Below are 5,862 nucleotides of genomic sequence, written 5' to 3'. Positions count from 1 at the left end.
CCCTGCGGTCCCAACCCGGCCTCTCCCCGGGGGTGTGGTCGCCCTCTGTTCGGTCACAGCCAGGCGCGGCCTAAGGTGTGCCTGGGATTGTTGCATTTTTAGGGGGTTGGAGTGGGTAGGGGCCCTCTGCCCACTCCTGACCGCAAGGCTGAGGTGAAGCTCTCGCCTTCCAGTTGAGGTACAGGGGTCCTTTGCTGGCCCCAGATGTGGACAGTATCCTGTCGACTGCCCACCACTGGGAACCCTTAAGTCCCCCAGGGGTGAGCAGTGACGTCCCCCACATGTGGGCAGTGACGCCCCCCATGTCTACCAAGGGCGGACAGTGCTCTCTTTTCTCCCAGAGGTGGGAAACCGCCCCCTCCCCTCTGCACATCATCAGTGAGCAAACGTCAGGGCCGGAACAGGCTGGTGGGCCCAGGGTTATGCACAGGGGGTCCTGTGGCCTGGACCCTGACAAGGCTAGGTGGCCAGGGACGCTTTCCTGGCAGGGTACAGGAATAGGTCCCGACTTCCCTAGGCTGCCCCCAGCTCCCCACGGGTGCTCAGGGAGTCCAGATCACAAACCGTTGCAGAAAAGTGGGCGTGGAAAGCAGGCTGCAGCACTATCACAGAATTGCAGGCCCCTGTCCCCTAGCCCTCCCTTGGCTTCTGCCAGGGGAACACTTTGTCAGGAAGGGGGTCACTGCTCACCTCCCTGGGATCCCCTGGCCTTGTTTTGGGTACTATGACTGAAGCAGGCACTACCTCTCCTCCATGTGTTCAGTGGGGGCGAGAAATGACTTTTACTGTACAGGAGAAATTAAGCTGCTGTTCTTCGAGATGTTGCTTTTTTTTCTTCTTAATTATGCCTTGTAGAGCAGAACCTTTAGGCAGAGAACTCAGAGCTAGAGGTCAGAAATGTTGCTTTCTGTCCAGATATTACTCTCTGAGCCTTAGCCTCTCAACAGTTTTCTTCGTCAGCACGACATGGGCATTGCCACTTGCCTGCCTTTCTCAGAGGGCTCTTGTAAGGATCATATGGGATGATAACTGTGAAGGCTTCTAGCACAGTGGGTCTCAAACCTGGCTCCTGACAGAAATCACCTGGAATCTTCTAAAAATCCCTGTGGGTTGCACTCCACACCTGTTACTTTAGAGCTTCTAGGGGTGAGGTCCAGGCATCAGTATTTTTAAAGCTCCCCAGGTGGTGCAGCCAGAGCCAGGATCCACAGGGCCACATACTTGTCCAGACTCAATACTCGGGACCAGTGGCATTCATAAAATGGGCATATGCAAGAGAGGGATGGCTTATAGAGCCTAGAAACAGAATGGAGCTATGCACTTTGGACGACAGTGAATTCTGGAACCAGTGAGACCTAGACCTAGGTTCAAATCCCAGCACTGCTACTTCTGGCTGTGGAACCTTGGGCAGGCAACCTTTCTGAGCCTCAGTTTTCTCAACCTTTTAATGAGGATATTAATTATGACTACTTCATAACTTTGTGAAACACCTGGTATGTAGTCACAATATTGATGCTTTTATTGGGAGAGGCGGGGGCTAAGGTAAAGAAGCCGATAGTGATTCTTTTCTTGATGGAACCTAGCCAAGCTCCTCTGAGTCCTCTTCTCAACTAGGCTTCAATCTTGGCCTATAAAGACTGAACAGAACACAGTTTCTTTTTTTTTTTTTTTTTTGGATGGAGTCTCGCTCTGTCGCCCGGGCGGGAGTGCAGTGGCCGGATCTCGGCTCACTGCAAGCTCCGCCTCCCGGGTTCACGCCATTCTCCTGCCTCAGCCTCCCGTGTAGCTGGGACTACAGGCGCCCGCCACTTCGCCCGGCTATTTTTTTGTATTTTTTAGTAGAGACGGGGTTTCACCGTGTTAGCCAGGATGGTCTTGATCTCCTGACCTCGTGATCCGCCCGTCGCGGCCTCCCAAAGTGCTGGGATTACAGGCTTGAGCCACCGCGCCCGGCCTAGAACACAGTTTCTAATAACAGCGTCACATCCTTAAGATCACGAGTTCCCAGGCTTTTCGGCACCAGAGACAAGTTTCATGGAAAACAATGTTGTCACAGACAGAGTGGTGAGAATGGGCAATAATTCTATGATGAAGGCCTGGCGTGGTGGCTCACACCTGTAATCCCAGCACTTTGGGAGGCCGAGGTGGGCAGATAGATCACTTGCGGCCAGGAGTTCAACACCAGCCTGGCCATCTTGGTGAAACTCCATCTCTACTAAAAATACAAAAATTAGCCGGGCATGGTGGTGCTAGCCTGTAATCTCAGCTACTCAGGAGGCTGAGGCACAAGAATTGCTCAAACCCGGGAGGTGGAGGCTGTAGTGAGCTGAGATCACACCACTGTACTCCAGCTTGGGTGTCAGAGCAAGACTCTGTCTCAAAAAATAAATAACAATAGGATTGCCTAGTAAAATCAGCCATTTTTGGCCAGGTGCAGTAGCTCGGGCATGTAATCCCAGCACTTTGGGAGGTCGAGGTGGGCAGATCACTTGAGCTCAGGAGTTGAGACCAGCCTGGTCAACATGGTGAAACCCTGTCTCTACTAAGAATATAAAAATTGGCCAGGTGTGGTGGCACGGGCCTGTAATCCCAGCTACTCAGGAGGCTGAAATAGGAGAATCACTTAAACCCAGGAGGCAGAGGTTGCAGTGAGCTGAGACTGTGCCACTGCATGCCAGCCTGGGCAACGGAGAAACTCCATCTCAAAAAAAAAAAAAAAATTGGGGGATGAAACTGTTTCACCTTAGATCATCAGGCATTAGATTCTTAAAAGAAGCATGCAACCTAGATCCCCCGCATGTACAGTTCACAGCAGGTTTTGAGCTCCTATGAGAATCTAATGCCACTGCTTGGTTCCTAACAGGCCACAGACCAGTACTGGTCCACAGCCCAGGGGTTGGTGGCCCCTACCTAAGGTGACACTGGCCCCACCACCCCCTCTTAAAGTGCCTACCTGAGAAAACTCAAGGCTGCCAAAATATTTACTGTTTTGTTTCATCCAACACCTGAGGATAGAGTTTCTGTCTCCCAGTCTCTTTGGGAGGATGGCATCCTAACTTTGGTAATTGGTAGCTAGCAGACACAGCTGGCCTAATGTCACTTACACTGACCAACCCTTTGTCATTTTTCACTTCCCTGATTCTGTTAAACTGCTGCTTGTCCTTCTCCCTATTCCCTCATCCTCTTTTCAAAATGCCCATTTACTTTTCGTACAAATCAGTGTTGAGCTCAGTTCATACTAGATTGTTTTCCCTATTGCAGTAGTTATGACTGATTAAATTCTGTCCTTACAGTTTTAGCTAGTGTTCAGCTTTGTTTATCTTAGACAAAGCCTCTGACAATCTAGTAGATTATTTCCCAGAATTGTGCATGGGAAGATTGGAGGCATTACACAGACATTTCTTATTTTGTCAGTTACATGTTTGTTTTCATGATGACCTTTTCATTACTGCAACTTTTATCAAAAGTGACATTGGCTTTCCACTCATAGTAAGCAATTTTAGGTTTCCTTTTTAAATTATTTTAAAGAGTAGATACATAGTAAGTGTATGATAGTACCTGTAGTACAAGAATAAAGCAACAGTGGTGGTACTTGAATGACAGAAATTTGAGAAATGCTGATCCAGTTCCACCATCTCATTCTGCAGTTGGGGAGATTCTTAAAGAAGCCAAATTATACAGAACAGCCATTGTCCCCTGATGCTGTGTGGGGCTTCCTTTCTGACCCAGCGTAGGAGAGTCAAAGCAAGCACGGAAGTAGGTTTTAACCAGGGAATGCTGGGATGGGGTCTTCAAGGAGTTTCCTGAAGGGGTAGAAGCCACACCTACCTGGGGAGGGGGATCAGGAAGGACTTCATGGACGAGGAGCTTGTGCCATAGTCCAGGAAGTTAGAGCTCCCTTGAGCAGCAGGGAAAGGGAGGGCAGCCATGCTGAATGGACAGCAGGATAAAGGCAGAGAGCACAGATGGATGAAGGCTGTGAGTTGGGAGGGAAACAGGGACAGGTGTGCTAGAGCCTTGAATGCCTTGAGGAGTTGTTTGCTGCTCTGATGGGCCCTGGGGAGCCATTGAAGGTTTCAGAACAGGACCTGCATTCTGAGAGGAGTAACTAGCAGCAGTCTTCGGGGGCTGGATGGATCTGGACCTCCTGGGAGAGGCCTGAGCTGGGCATGCAAGTTTGGGAGGCAAGCCAGAGAGAGGGCTGGAAGGAAAAAGAGAGCTCCAAGGAAAAGTGTTGGGGAGCACCTGCCTTTAGGAAGTGGAAAGAGGAACAGCCATCAGAGAAGCAAGAGGAGAACCCAGAAAGTGGAGAGGACCGAAATCATGCAAGGCCAGAGCAGCGAGGGGTAGAGGAGACAGTGCCTGGGTGGCAGAGAGGCTGGGAATGGGGGACGAGTACTTCAAGGGGAGGACGTTAATTTATTGGCCCCCAAAACAGCAGTTGTCATTTCAGGCCATTGTTTTAATATTGGGAGGGATTTCCACTTGGAGAGGCCTTGCCTCTCACTGGCTGTGTGACCCCGACCCTGGGCAAATTACCTTTCTCTGAACCGCCATTTCCTCCTTTGCAAAATGGGGATAAGAACATCTGCTTCACAGAATTATTGTACAGAAGAATGGAGACAATGCGTAAAGGGCTTACCCTGTGCAAAGCACGTGTTCTCACAGTGGAATTTATTGATTTCATCACAGCAGGATTAATGCACACCTGCTATGTGCCTGGCTCTGTGCCAGAAACCAACAATACAGTACTAGTTAAGGTTATGCTTATCCTCAAAGAGCTCAGAGACTAGCTGTGCCTGAACACCTGACTCCAGCCACTTTGGGTGACCTGTAGCATGGGCTGATTTTGCTAGCATTCCAACCCATAGAATTTTCTAAGAACTCACACTGAAATAGTTAACCATTGCCACCTTGCTTGAACAGATAAAACCTGAGCCTCTGGCTACGTTCCTGTGGGTTAGGGCCTGGTCTCTGAGAAGTCACTTCCTTCTGGAACTTGGCGTTTACCCAGAGCTGCTGCCACCAGAGGTTGGGGCTGCTCTGTTTGGGGAGAAAAAAACTAAGAAAGTGAGGGAGTGGTCATCCTGCCACATATTTGGACTTTAGAGACAAAATTCTGAGCTCTTCTCATCAGGGCACCCATCTTTTGAGGTCCCAGAGTCCAGAGAGAAGACATCCCTCCATCCTTCCCACACATTTGTACAGTGCATTTTGTGTCCAGTGTTGCAAGAGGCTTTGGAGCACACCACGGAACACATCCTGTCTCCCCCACACAGAGGACAAGAACAAATCTAGAAATAAAGCTCTAACTGTAGGAGTGGAGGAAAAGTGTCCTTTTGAATTCTGGGTGGTCAGAAGGAGGAGACGACCTTCGCATGAATCCTGGAGGTTGAGAAGAAACCAGGCATGCGGGACTTGGGTTAGAGAGTTCTAGGCACAGGCAACAGCACGTGTGAAGGCCCCAAGGTGTGAAGAACCGGAAAGGAACCAGTGTTTCTGGAACGGTGATGGAGGAGGGGCATGGCTTCAGGGCAGAGTGGGATTTTATCCTTAGGGCAGCAAAGGTGGGGGGGTGTACTTTAAAATTTTTGTTGCATATTTATTTCATAAATTTTATTTTTTTTACTTTATTTCAGCAATATCGCTATGTTGTTACAGCCAACATCTTTGTATACTTTGTGTTCTATTTTCAGTAATGCCAGATTATAAAACATTTCTTGAATCATTGTAGCTCTCAGTTTGAATTTGGAGACATTTTGCTCCTCTGAGGCATAGCAAAATCCTCAAAGCAATCCTTAGATTCAAAAATGAACCATGGATTTTATATATCATGCTTGAACGTCATAATGGAGTCTCATA

Source organism: Chlorocebus sabaeus, chromosome 26 (genome assembly GCF_047675955.1).
Source record: "Chlorocebus sabaeus isolate Y175 chromosome 26, mChlSab1.0.hap1, whole genome shotgun sequence".
NCBI classification, from domain to species: Eukaryota; Metazoa; Chordata; class Mammalia; order Primates; family Cercopithecidae; genus Chlorocebus; species Chlorocebus sabaeus.
This window is presented reverse-complemented; position numbering follows the sequence as displayed.